The sequence below is a fragment of the Chiloscyllium plagiosum genome, unplaced genomic scaffold (assembly GCF_037043375.1).
Source record: "Chiloscyllium plagiosum isolate Xiang-an unplaced genomic scaffold, Cpla_swu_hap1 HiC_scaffold_27, whole genome shotgun sequence".
Taxonomy (NCBI): domain Eukaryota; kingdom Metazoa; phylum Chordata; class Chondrichthyes; order Orectolobiformes; family Hemiscylliidae; genus Chiloscyllium; species Chiloscyllium plagiosum.
In genome coordinates, this window is record NW_028270165.1 from 14943413 (window position 1) to 14956489 (window position 13077).

At 45.0% G+C, this 13077-nt stretch overlaps 1 long non-coding RNA gene across 1 annotated transcript in view; it reads right to left on the minus strand.

Annotated features, from left to right (window-relative positions):
- Window positions 1-13077, minus strand: part of LOC148143198 (uncharacterized) — a 27463-nt gene continuing 14386 nt past the window's right edge. Inside the window, exons 2-3 of the long non-coding RNA XR_015751139.1 lie at window positions 9780-9900; window positions 1-121 (exon numbers count right to left, since the gene is read on the minus strand). This is a non-coding gene — a long non-coding RNA (uncharacterized LOC148143198). The remainder of the gene's footprint in view (window positions 122-9779; window positions 9901-13077) is intronic.

Consider the following 13077-nt stretch of genomic DNA (forward strand, 5'->3'; position numbering starts at 1 on the left):
GTCAGCTCGGATTTCAGGTCCTGGTTTCTTTGTCCTCTATTGATCTCCCTGTTCCCACAGTTGTTGTCTGTTCTCAGCTCTGCTTCATTTCTGCTGAAGCTTTAACCTCCTTTGACACCTTCTGGAACAATAAATCATTCAGTCAATCAAAGTCCAATCTACAATCTCCCAGCCTGTAAACCATCCAGACACAGAGTATCATACCAGAAAATATAACAAAATAAGTGAAAAGTTAGAATTAAATAGGTGCTTGTGTCTGTTCATTGGCAAGTAAACTAGAAATAGGGGTCTGCCAGGATTCTTATAGTGCCCTGATTGAAGAATTCTCTCTCCCTTACATCTAAGTATTAGTACCCTGCTATGATTTATAACAATATTTACATCAACAGAAATAAAGCATCTGTTATGCAATAGACATAGAGATATACAGTATGGAACTAGACTTTTTCTCTCTCTCATGTGTGTGCGCGTGCGCACACACACACACCGAGGTCTATGGGGTGAATTTGTATTTGCAGATACCATCTATTTTGCTCAAAAAATGCACAATCTGCAGGCAGACAATACATGGAATATTTTATAAATTCCACTTTGGAAATAGAACCAGTCTGACTCAAAAACTGGGATACAGACAGACTCTGGCCTCACACCTTTAATGCATTGTCTGAGCTGAGTTGTCATCTTTTCTTATAAAACCTTAAGTTATCTTGAGCCTTAGAAGAAGTTCTGGGATTTACATATTAATGACACCAGCAACTCATTCTAAAAGATGAAAGACTTTACAATCCAGGTTTCTTCAATGTACCATTTCAGTGGCATGACTCTAATGTTTTGCTGTAAACTCAGTGTCTTATGATCTTATACTCCACAACCACCGAATGCAGGAGCAGTGCTCTGAAAGCTAGCGCTTCCAAATAAACCTGTTGGACTGGCGTCATGTGATTTTTATCTTTGCCCAGGTTCGGGTGGGTTGGCCCTGCTAAATTACCCATAGTGCTCAGGGTTTTGCAGGTGTGGGAGAATTGTTAGAAGCGATTTGATTCTACCTTCTCGTGACTGTCTGTGTGAACTTTGGTATGTTCTCCCTCTTCTGTCTGCGCGGATTACCTCTGGGTGCTCCGGTTTCCTCCCACAGTCTAAGGATCTGCAGTTTCGGATGGATCGGCTGTGCTAAAGTGTCCAGGGATGTGCAGGTTAGAGTGGGTTAGCCATGGGGAACTGCAGGGCTGTAGGGTAAGTGGATGAGTCTGGGTGGGATGCTGTGTGGAAGGTCGGTGTGAATTTGATAGGTGAAATGGCCTGCAGGGATTATATAAGTCTTCTGCTTTAGCCATATGTGGATTGAGAAATGACTGCTGTGGGAGGAGTAGGTTCCAGTTGATGGGACACTGCCTCAGTCCTGGGGAAGGTGGGAATTGTGCTGTCTCTCTCCCCACCCACTGCCCCCAACCATTCTCTCTCATCCCGCAACTCTCTGCCCCCCATTTTCTCTCTCTCCCCCTCATTCTATTCCTCCACCCTTTGACCCCCAAGTCTTTCCTTTCCGCCCCCACCACCCTCTGTTCCCCCCAGTCTCTCAGTGGCCCCACACTCTGTCACCCTGTCCATTCTGTATCTCTTCCAACTCCCACTAAACTTTCTCATGCCTCGAGCTCTCTTTGATCGCTGTATCAAGCTCTTCTCAGAAGAGAGAGAGAAAATGGTTGGTGATGACACTACCTGGGAGATGGGGGTGCACGAGAAATGGCTGATCTTTCAAATTGAGAATAGCTAAAATAATATATTCAGAAATAGCATTAAAGTTTGAACGCATGTTCAATTTTATATAAAGACAAAGCTGCAGCCATCTTTCTCAAACTTGCTTTGAACTATGTGCAGTTGAGGACAGGCTGTTCGGGGTGAATGAAGCTTTTGCCTAAAATGTCAATTTTCCTGCTCCTCGGATGTTGCCTGACCTGCTGTGCTTTTCCAGCATCTGCAGTACTCACTTTCTCCTGTTAGGGGTGAATGGCCGATTCCTAGTCTTGAAAAATTGGTTCTGTTAGAAGGTGTAGAGGTGTATTCTACCTTCAAGAGAATTGAAAAGCGAGCAGAACCACCTGACATAGCACCAAACATTGTGAACAAGATAACAATTTAACGTTTGGTCAAACAGCTCAGTAGCTGGGTTGCCTGGAGACAAAAACGTACTCAATTTTGGCCAATCGATTTAAATCTTGCCCCAAAATACTGAATTCCAATCAAATTTGAATTTAGTATTTTGATAATATTGTTAGCACTGCTGCCTCACACCACCAGGGTCGATTCCAGCCTTGGATGACTGTGTGGAGTTTGCACATTCTCCCAGTGCCTGCGTGGGTTTGCTCTGGGTGCTCCAGTTTCCTCCCACAGTCCAAAGATGTGCAGGTCAGGTGAAGTGGCTATGCTATATTGCCCGTAGTGTTAGGTGCATTCGTCAGAGGGAAATGGGTCTGGGTGAGTTACTCTTCGGAGGCTCGGTGTGGACTGGTTGGGCCGAAGGGTCTGGTTGCGCACTGTAGGGAATTTAATCTAATCTAATATTAACACCAATGAAATGATTTGATGCTTTGGAGTACAAAATCAAAAAAAAAAGTTGAACAGTTACAGGAGAACTGTCAAAAGACCAAAAGGCTGCTAGTGAGAACTCTGAGAGGTACCTGTCCAGAGAAGGAGTCCGCACAGAGAAAAAAACATCGACACCGACCTGGAGAGCAAATCTACAGAGGAAGGTACAAAGAGAAGATTTAACAGCTGGCTGGTCTTGAAGTTTGAATCTTTCGGTAAATCTTAATCAGGGGTTTTTATTGGACTGGTATCATACAGGGGAAGGTAGAAGGTAGGTTAGAGAAAGGAGTTGTAAATTGTTGTTAATTAATTATTCTCCGTTAGACGTTAATAAATAAAGTTGTTAATTTTAACTTTAAATACTGACCTTTGGGAATAGTTTCTTGGTTCTTGAATTTTCACAGATTACCGCATGGGTTAAACCTTCTCTATGTTGCTGGTTTAAATTAGGTAGGGGAGGTTGCACCCAGTGTTGTAAAATTTGGGGGCTTTCGTCCGAGATTTGAACTAGTTTAGACAGATTTGAATAGATTTGGCAGTACGAAAAATCCCAGCAGATTTAAACACTTGCAAGTTAGTGTCCTAGATCATTAAATAAAACTTTAAATAGTGACTTTTAGAAACAGTTCCTTACCTCTTGAATTTTCACATTATCACATGGGGTAAATCTTTTTGGGGTTTAAATTAGTGGGGGGTGCAGTCCGTGTCATAACAGTTCTGACTATATAGAAATAGAGTAGTGGAACATGGAAACAAACTGTTTGTTCCGTGCCAGTCGGATATCCTAAATTAACCTTGGCCCATTTGCCAGCTCTTGGCCCATATCCCTCCAAACCTTCCTGTTCATATACCCATCCAGATGCCTTTTGAATATTGTAATTGTACCAGCCTCCACCACTTCCTCTGGGAGCTCATTCAATCCACGCACCACCCGCTGCGTAAAATAGTTGCCCTTTAGGTCCCTTTTTATCCTTTCCCCTCTCACCCTAATATAAATAAATTGCTGCTTTTTCTGAACAGGCTCAGTGGTTAGCACTGCTGCCTTATAGCGCTAGGCACCCGGGTTTGATCCCAGTCTCGGGCAACTGTCTGAGTGGAGTTTGCACCTTCTCCCCATGTCTGCGTGGGATTCCTTTGGTGCACCGGTTTCTCCCCACAATCCAAAGATGTGCAGGTTTGGAGAGGGCACTTGAGGGGAATTAACTTTCACACTTTTTTTCTACTCCTTCGGTCCCTTTTAAATCTTTCCCCTCTCACCTTCAACCTATGCCCTCCAGTTTGGGAATCCCCTACCCTGAGGAAAAGATGAGTCGTCAAATAAAATGCAAAAGGAATAAAATGTGGAGTCGCAGGATAAATATAAAACGTCGCTCCAGCCTTTCTTGTCTCCGAGTGTCATTTGGGCACAAAACCTGTCGGTAACACCAGCAACGTCACAGAGCATCTTGCGCATGCTCCTCGGTGACAACACACACTGCGCATGTTCGCCGGTGTCAGCAAAACCTGCGCGTGCTCCTAGCTGTCCGCGGAAACTGCGCGTGATCTTCTTTTGTTGGGCCAATAGGAAGCCCTGGAGGACCGGAAGGAGCGTGGTCCTCCTACTAATCAGAGACACCTTTATTGTGTGTGTCTCTCTCTCAATCTCAATTTATGGAGGGGACAGATTCTGGAAAAGTTGGGCCAGGTCTGTGTCTCAGTTGGCAAACTCATGGAAAATGCAGTACCACGATGTGAAGTGATAGCATTCCCTGTGGGGGGTGGGGAGGGAAAGCAGAAAGGAGATGCATTGTTTAAATGGTGATATATTGGGATGTGGAGAAAGTGAGGACTGCAAATGTTGGAGATCAGAGTCAAAAAGTGTGGTGCTCGAAAAGCACAGCAGATGAGGCAGCATCCAAGGAGCAGGAGAGTCAGCGTTACAGGCACGAGCCCTTCATCAGGAATGTGTATAAAGGGGCCTCAGCGTCCTACCATACCAGTTAATGCCAGTTGTCAGATAGGTGCAGCAAGCAATGAGGAAGGCAAGTGGTATATTAGCAAGAGTTCAGAAGTGGGGATGTCTTCCTGCAGTTATGGGATCATTGAATATATTCAAGGCTGAGTTCATCTGATTTTGGAACAACAAAGAAGTGGACGTTTATGGGGGAAGGCAAGAAAATGGTTTTCAGACCATTGCAAAACAGTTACCGAGTCAAACAGCACAGAAACAGTCCCTTCAGTGCAACTACTCCATGCTATGTTCTGAAACTAATCTAATCCCATCTGCCAGTCTTTGGCCTATATCCCTCTGTCACAAAGCTGGTCCTTTTTTCTAAAAGCTGATCCTTCTTCACAAGGATGCTGTGTCCTTGGTTTTTTTTCAGAGGGGTGGTAAAAAGTCCCAAGTTCTGAAGCGACTGGTTTAGTACAGAGATGAAAAACGGTATTGAGAGGCATTTTTGGTTATGTGTGAACAGGTGAGACTTGAGGCCAAAGCTTTTATGTTTTAGAAGTGACCTCTACAATGAAAGGGGAGTGGTCAGTCCTGAAAGCTGAAGTCTTGTTTGGGTGAGTTAAGCAGTGGGCTGTCTGGAGAAAGGCTGCTAATACTGTCTCCTTCTGCCCTTCTAACTTCAACTGTAAGCCTCTGTTTCAGTTTTACTTTGTTTAAGGGTTTTTTTTTGGTACTGTTGTGTTCAAGCATTGCGAAGAGTGTGAAGAGTTTCTCCACAACTTGTACTGTACTTAATAAAGTTTGGTTGTTCACAGAAGTTGGCGTATTGCAGTGTAAGAAGCTCAAGCAAAAGAACTTAACAAAGGAACCTAAGGGATAAGTCTTTCATGCAGAAAGTGGCGTGTTTAAGGAAAGAGCTGTCAGAGGAAGTGGTGGGTGCTGGTACAATTATGACATTAAAAGGCATCTGGATGGGTATACGATTAGGAAGGGTTTAGACGATATGGGCCAGATGCTGGCAAATCAGCCGAGATTAGGTCAGGTTATCTAGTTGGCACGGATGAATTAGACCAAAGGGTCTGTTTCTGTGCTACATATCTTTATCAGTCTGGCTTGCCACTAACATTTGCCACATCTATATGTACACTTTCTCTCTGGTGTCAGTGTCAATGCCTTGATGTCTCATTCTTAACCGGACTGGCAGTGATGATTTTTGTAATCTTTTCTTACAGACTATCTTGAAGACAGAAGTTTCAAAGTCAACAGATAAAGGGCTCAAGTCCAAAATGTTGATTTTCCTGCTTATCTGATGCTGCTTGCTGTGCTGCGCTTTTCCAGCGACGCATTTTTTGACTCTGAATCTCCAGCGTCTCCATTCCTCACTTTCACGTCAATGTCTGACAGTCACTCAATCCATCAGGACCGCAACAATTTTCAACTATGATTCTGTGAGAAGGAGCAAAGCTTTCTTTTTGCTTCCTGTTTGAGTACGGGGGGACTGGTTGAAAGACCCGACTGTTGCAGCGCACTAAGTGTGGAGCCTGAAACAACTCTACTGCCTGGAAAGAAGAATTCACGGCGGGGTTGTACACGTGTGTGTGTGTGTGTGCGCGCAGCTGAAGCTTCGGCCATGGAGAAACCCGAGGCAACACTCCCCGTTGAGAAACCATGGAAGTGTGGCAACTGCGGGAAGGGGTTCCGTGTCCCATCTGTGGTGGCGGCTCATCAGTGCAATCACACTGGAAAGAGGCCGTTCTCCTGCCCCGAGCGGGCGAAGGGCTTTACTTGCTCCTGTGTCCTGCTGGCCCACCAGCATATACAGACTGGTGAGAGGACGTTTTACTGCTCCGTGTGCGGGAAAGGGTTCACTTGTGTGGACAACCTCCAGACCCACCAGCGAATCCATGCAGGGGAGAGGCTTTTCAGTTGCCACGAGTGCGGGAAAGTCTTTAGCAATTCCTCCGACCTGCTGAAGCACCAGCGAGTCCACACGGGGGAGAGGCCATTCAGCTGCCCAGAGTGCGGCAAACTTAATTGTCCTTTTGTCATGAGGTTATTAAGCACTTAGCTCATCGGTCTCAGGAAACAACTTGTTGTTTTGCGTCCTTCTTCCCAGGGATGGGTAACTACCAGAAATTAGGCCATTCAGCCCATTGAGTCTGCTCCACTATTCAATCATGGCTGATATGTTTCTCAACTCAATTCTCCCCGTAACCCTTGATACGTAAGAATGATTGAATGGTGGAGCAGACTCAATGAGCTGAATGGCCTCATTTCTGCTTCTGAGGTCTTCTGATGTAGCAGTTTCTCAGTGGCCCTTTTGTTTCTTGGTCCAGAAAGAGTTACTGCTGACTCAGGGAGTTTGGAAAGTTCTGGAGTTTACAGGACCACACCACATTCCTCTCTGCCTCCTCCCGAGATACTGGCAATTCCCAAGATCCCTTGGTATCCCTGAAAACAATCGAGGTATCTGTAAATCTCTGCTGCTACTCAGGAACAGAAAGATTATGGGGAGAGACTATGGAGTTCTACTCCAGGATTCTCTCAAGGTAAACTTACAGGTTGAGTCAGTGGTTAGGAAGGCAAATGCAATGAAGGCATTTATTTTGATCAGACTTGAATATAAAAGCAGGGATGTACTTCTGAGGCTCTGTGAGGCTCCAGTCAGGCCACAATTGGAGTACTGTATGTAGATTTGGGCCTCATATCTCAGGAAGGATGTCTGGCCCTGGAACATGTTCAGAGGAGGTTCACAAGAATGGTCCAGGAATGAAAAATTTAACATATGAAGAACATTAGAGGACTCTAGGTTTATACTTCATGGAGTTCAGAAGGATGAGAGGGGATCGAATTGAAACCTACAGAATAATGAACGGCGTGGATGTTGGGAATATGTTTCCATTGGTAGGAAAGACTAGAAACTGAGGGCTCAGCTTTCGCGTCAAGGGAAGACCCTTTAGAACAGAGGGGAGAGAAACTTCTTAAACCAGAGTGTGGTGAATCTATGGAATTCACCGCCACAGAAGGCTGCGGAGGCCAAGTTACTGAGTATATTTAAGACTGAGATAGATAGGTTCTTGAGTATCAAGGGGATTAAGGGTTACGGGGAGAATGGGGTTGAGAAACGTATCAGCCATGATTGAATGGCGAAGCAGATTCAATGGGCTGAATGGCCTAATTTCTGCTCCACTTGTCTTATGATATGCTGATGTGTGGAGGGGTGAGGAGGGGGGAAAAAAGAGATGAAGAGAGAAAGACAGTTAAAGTGAAGCTCGATAGTGATGAAGAAAATATAAGAATTGTATGATAAATGGCAGAACACATCGGAGCACTGGCATACAGAGGGATCTGGGCATATAGATCCGTGGAAGTGGTAATGCAGGTGGGCATGGTGGTCAAGAAGGCACACAGCATGCTTCCTTGAGTGTAAGAGTTACGTTACAGCTCTTTATTCTGACCACATTCGGAATATTGTGTGCAGTTCTGGTCACGGTGCTACTGGAAGGATGTGGGTGGTCTGGCAGAGGGTACAGACAAGGTTCACCAGGACATTGTCTAGTCTGGAGGGCTCTCGTTATGAGCAGAGGAGGCATAAACCTGGATTGTTTTCTTTGGAAAAACAGAGGCTGAGAGGAGACCTCGACAAAATGATGAGACACACAGATTGGCTGGACAGGGGTGGCAGGGTAGCTCAGTGGTTCGCACTGACGCCTCACAGTGCCAAAGCCCTGCGTTCGATTTTAGTCTCAGGCAACTATCTGTGTGGAGTTGGCACATTGTCCCTGCACCCCACCTCCCGTGTCTGTGTGGGCTTCCTCCGGGTGCTCGGGCTTCCTCCTACAATCCAAACTTGTATAGGTTAGGGTGGATTAGCGGTGCTAAATTACCCATAGCGTCCAGGGAGAGGCAGGTTAAGTTGGATTGTCTGTGTGTAAATTGCCCCAATGTTCAGGGATGTGTAAGTTCGGTGCATTAGTCAGGAGTAAATGTAGATAATAGGGGTAAGGGAACGGGTCTCTATGTGTTAATCTTTGGAGGGCCGGTGTTGACTTGTTGGGCTGAATGGTCTGTTTCCACGCTGGAGGGATTCTGTGATAGTCAGAGGCGTTTTTTCCCTCCAGGGTGGAAAGGTCAACTAAAAGAGGGTACAGGTTCAAGGTGAAAGGGGGACTGTTTGGGGGAGAAGTGGTGGGGGTGAGGAATTTACACAGAGAGGTGGTGGGTTTCTGGAACGCACTGCCAGTGGAGGTAGTGGAAGCAGGCATCTTAACAATGTTTAAGGTGTATCTTGATAGACACATGAAGGGGAGGTGAACAGAGGAACAGAAACCACACATGGGCAATAAATAGCAGGTCGAAGTAAGAATTAAGAAGTAGCACAGGCTTGAGGGTGTGTGTGTGCCTAAACCAAGTGAGAAGAGCCTGTGACTGTGCTGTGTTGTATTGATACAGCTTTCCCCCACTATTTGAAAGTAGAGTGTTCCTTTCATAAGCCGAAATGGGCCTAAAGCGAAGAAGCAATTACCATGAATTAATTTATATTATGTCTTTCTTTGTAAAAGTGACAATCCTCTTCGGATTTCTTTCGGTTTGTGAGAACAGGTATTAATGTAGGTCTTTTGTAAAAGTGAAGTAGTGTAAAGTGACTTTCGAAAAGTGGGGGATACCCTTATGCAGATGGAGGGGAGATGGGGGAGCAATGAAGAGGGGTGGATGGAGGCTCAGGTGGAGAATAAACACAGAGACCAATTGACCCTGGCCCTGTGCTGGAGACTCAATGGGACAGAGACAAATGTATCTATTTCAGGTATACCTGCAGTATGCTCCATCCAGGATAAAAACAAAAATGTCCTTCATCTGCTTCAGCATACAGGGCAGATGAGCAGTTTCTCCACAATGTGGACTAGGAGGTGATGCGACTGAGTGAAGCCTTTCCTGTGCTGAATGCAGGTGATTGGCTGCTGCCCAGTATATAAATGCTGATGAATATCAGGCAGGCGGGGAAGGGAAACCGTTCCTACACTCCCTGCATTTTCATGATTTCTCCGAGTGCAGGTATACTCGTATTTCTCCAGGTTCAACAATCAGTTGAAACTTGCTCACACTTGCAGCACAGGTGTGGTGTTACTGGTGAACTGGTAATTGGAGGACTCTCATTCAGTCTGTAAAGCATGTTCCAGTCACTACTCTGGTGTGTGGGTATGTGAGACTCTGAGTTTCCAGTCACACTTACGTTAAAAACCTAACTGAGCAGACAGACCTTCTCCCCTTTGATTTCAAGGCCATCAATATCCAAGTCCTGGTGAATCAAGCGACTGTCAGACTTCGATGTGATGTTTGGTCTGAGATTTCTGCCTCCAAATTCTTCTCTTGTAATATTCCTGTGGAAAGAGATTGCAAAGGTCATCGCTGTCAGTCCACAATAGAAAATCAAAACACACAATTCTAGTTTCTGTGGAACATTCTTTCCTCTCTTAATATCCAAGATCTTTGTGCTGATCTTTATGTAAATGTATACAGCAGGGTAATGTGGTGGATTGCATACTCCATGAAGAGTCCACTCAAGTTGCTAAAATGGACATCTATCATGCGGTATTGACGTTCTTACTGAAGATACACAATATTCTGCTCTACAATATTACGAGCCCAGCAACAACTGCAAATCAGGCTTTGAGAGCTATAAACATTCCATCAAATATGTAACATATACCCCAGACTTATCTGTCTTATATTAACGCACGGTTGTCTTAAATCTGAGTCTTCTGGAAATGTAAGTTTTAAGTGTGACTTTTTGTAAAAGAAGCTGTCATTTTGGACTCCTTCCATGCCATACTGACTCTATTACTGGAAATACATCCATACTACACCAGGATTCATGGATCAATGACGTGAGGCTAATCTTTACCCTCTTATAATTTTCTGTTACATAAATGTTTCGACGAATGCCAACGCTTTTCACCAGTCATAGAGTCAGAGACATAAAGCACAGAAACAAATCCTTCAATCTAACTTGTCCATGCCAATCGGATATCCAAAATTAGTCTAGTTCCATTTGTCATCACTTGGTCCATATCCCTCTAAACCCTTCCTTTTCATATATCCATCCAGATGCCTCCACCACTTCCTCTGGCAGCTCATTCCATACACGCATCACCCTCTGCAAAAAATGGTTGACTGCAAGGTCCCTTTTAAATTTTTCCCCTCTCGCCCGAAACCTATGCCCTCTAGTTCTGCACTCCCCCTATCCCAGGGAAAAGACTTTGTCTATCCACCCCCCTCAAGTTTTTATGAACCTCTTTAAAAAAACACACACTCAGCCTGAGATGCTCTAGGGAAAACAGCCCCATCCTATTCAGCCTCTCCTTGTGGTTCAAACCCTCCTACTCTGGCAACAGCCTTGTGAATCTTTTCTGAATCCTTTCAAGTATCACAACATCCTTCCTAGAGAAGGGAGACCAGAATTGCACACAATATTTCAGAAGAAGCCGACTGAAACTGACTTTTGCAGAGTTTGCTCCCTGCTTGGATTCATACTCTGCCTCCCGTTGCTGCAAATGAACAGTGCTTTCCCCCCTTCTCTCTCCCTCCCAGGATAAGGAATGGAAAGGGGGAGACATTGCTTCATTCCCAGATTTTACCCAGAAGAGTCCCCCTACTGTCTGAATGCGCAAGTTGGACCATGAGCTTCTGAAGCTACTGCTGCTCCTCTCTTTCTCTGAATGAAGATTGAGCTTCACCCCAGACTGCAACTCCCTTCCTCTGTCCAAACATCTGTGAGCATAGCACATTTTTGTTGAAGTAAGGCATCTTTCCTGAATGTTACAATTAAAGGGGTGTCTTCCCCCTGATAGTCAAAGGGATGGTAAGTCAGAGACGGGCCACGCCTTGTGTTGTGTGGCATGTGTGACAGTTGCAACAGGATGTCCCAACTCCTATGCTCAATTCAAAATTTGTGAGAAGGTTTGTAGCTCGGGTGCTCTTTTTTGTGGTTCTGTTCGCCGAGCTGGGAATTTTTGTTGCAGACGTTTCATCCCCTGTCTAGGTGACATCCTTAGTGCTTGGGAGCCTCTCGTGAAGCGCTTCTGTGATGTTTCCTCCAGCATTTATAGTGGTTTGTCTCTGCCGCTTCCGGTTGTCAGTTCCAACTGTCCGCTGCATTTGCCGGTATATTGGGTCCAGGTCAATGTGTTTGTTGATAGAATCTGTGGATGAGTGCCATGCCAGAGAACAGCCAGGGAATTCCTAAAGGCATGGCCTCTAGGCATTTTTACAGCGCCACATTTTTCAACTCTGGATCTGGGACAAGGTGTGTGGTGTGGGGGTGGGTGGGGTGGGGGGAGGGGAAATAAAGAAACTGGTGAAATCTATATTGATCCTATGTAGTTAGTGGGTCCCAAAGCAGAAGACGAGGTGTTCTTCCTACAAGCGTCAGGTAGCTAGAGCTTGGAGGAGAGGCAGCCGAGGACTTGTATGTCCTTGACGGATTGGGAGGGGGGAGTTAAAGTGTTCAGCCACAAGGTGGTGGGGTCATTTAGTTTTGGCGTCTCAGAGCTGTTCCCTGAAATGTTCTGCAAGTTGGCGTCCAGACTCCCCAATGTGGCAGAGACCACATCGAGAGCAATGGACTTATAAATAAATCTTATAAACAAATTGCACAAATCTTAGCCTGCTAGAGTTATTTTCTTTAATTAAGTTAAAGAAAATTTTAATTAAATTGGGTGACTACATGAAACGGTTTGTTGGTCAAACTCACATCCTCCTCCTCAAATGAGACAATGCCATGAATATCAGTGAACTGCTTTTTTTGTTAGAACCACAAGTTCTTGATTTATTTTCACAACTTACTGATATTCACATCTGCACATTCAATGTCAAACTCTGACATCAGAAATGACATGATACCATTAATTTTTTCTTACAATAATCTAACAAACAAATTAATAACACAGTGAATACCAAGTCTCATTAATATGAAATTAAATTTGACCAAATAAAATGTAAAATCAGGATGGGAGATAACAAATGGGGGAAGGGCAGAAGGCAAGAAATGCAGCATCATAGAAGGTGCTCCTCCAGGGAGTGTATTTTACCAACTACAACTGCTCAATATAAACAAACACTCTGACATGATCCTCCGGTTTTAATGTAAACCATAGCCCCATACAGTAGGTACCATTTAAATAAGTTAATAGATACAAGCCTTGACCAAATCCAGCCTCCAGCCGGACTCCCCGCTTCTTGGAGCTCGGACCTTCCTCCAGCTCCGGGTTGTTGAGCTCCTGGGCTCCGGCTGCCGCCGAAGAAGCCGCGGGCGCCGGCTCTCTCTCCTCCACCGCCGACATTTTTAATTTGTTTTCTCATTCACCCGGTAACCGTCACCTCCCCCTTCCCGGGCCCCGGGAATTACACACAAATAAACAATAAACCCCACCGGGGACTGCCTCCTTTTCTTCACAACTTTTGTTTGGAAAGTTCCGACTTTAATTTGAAATGTATTTTAAAGGTATTTTCTGAGGTAAACGATGCCTGTCTGCCCCCCTCCCTCCGTCAGAAACCGC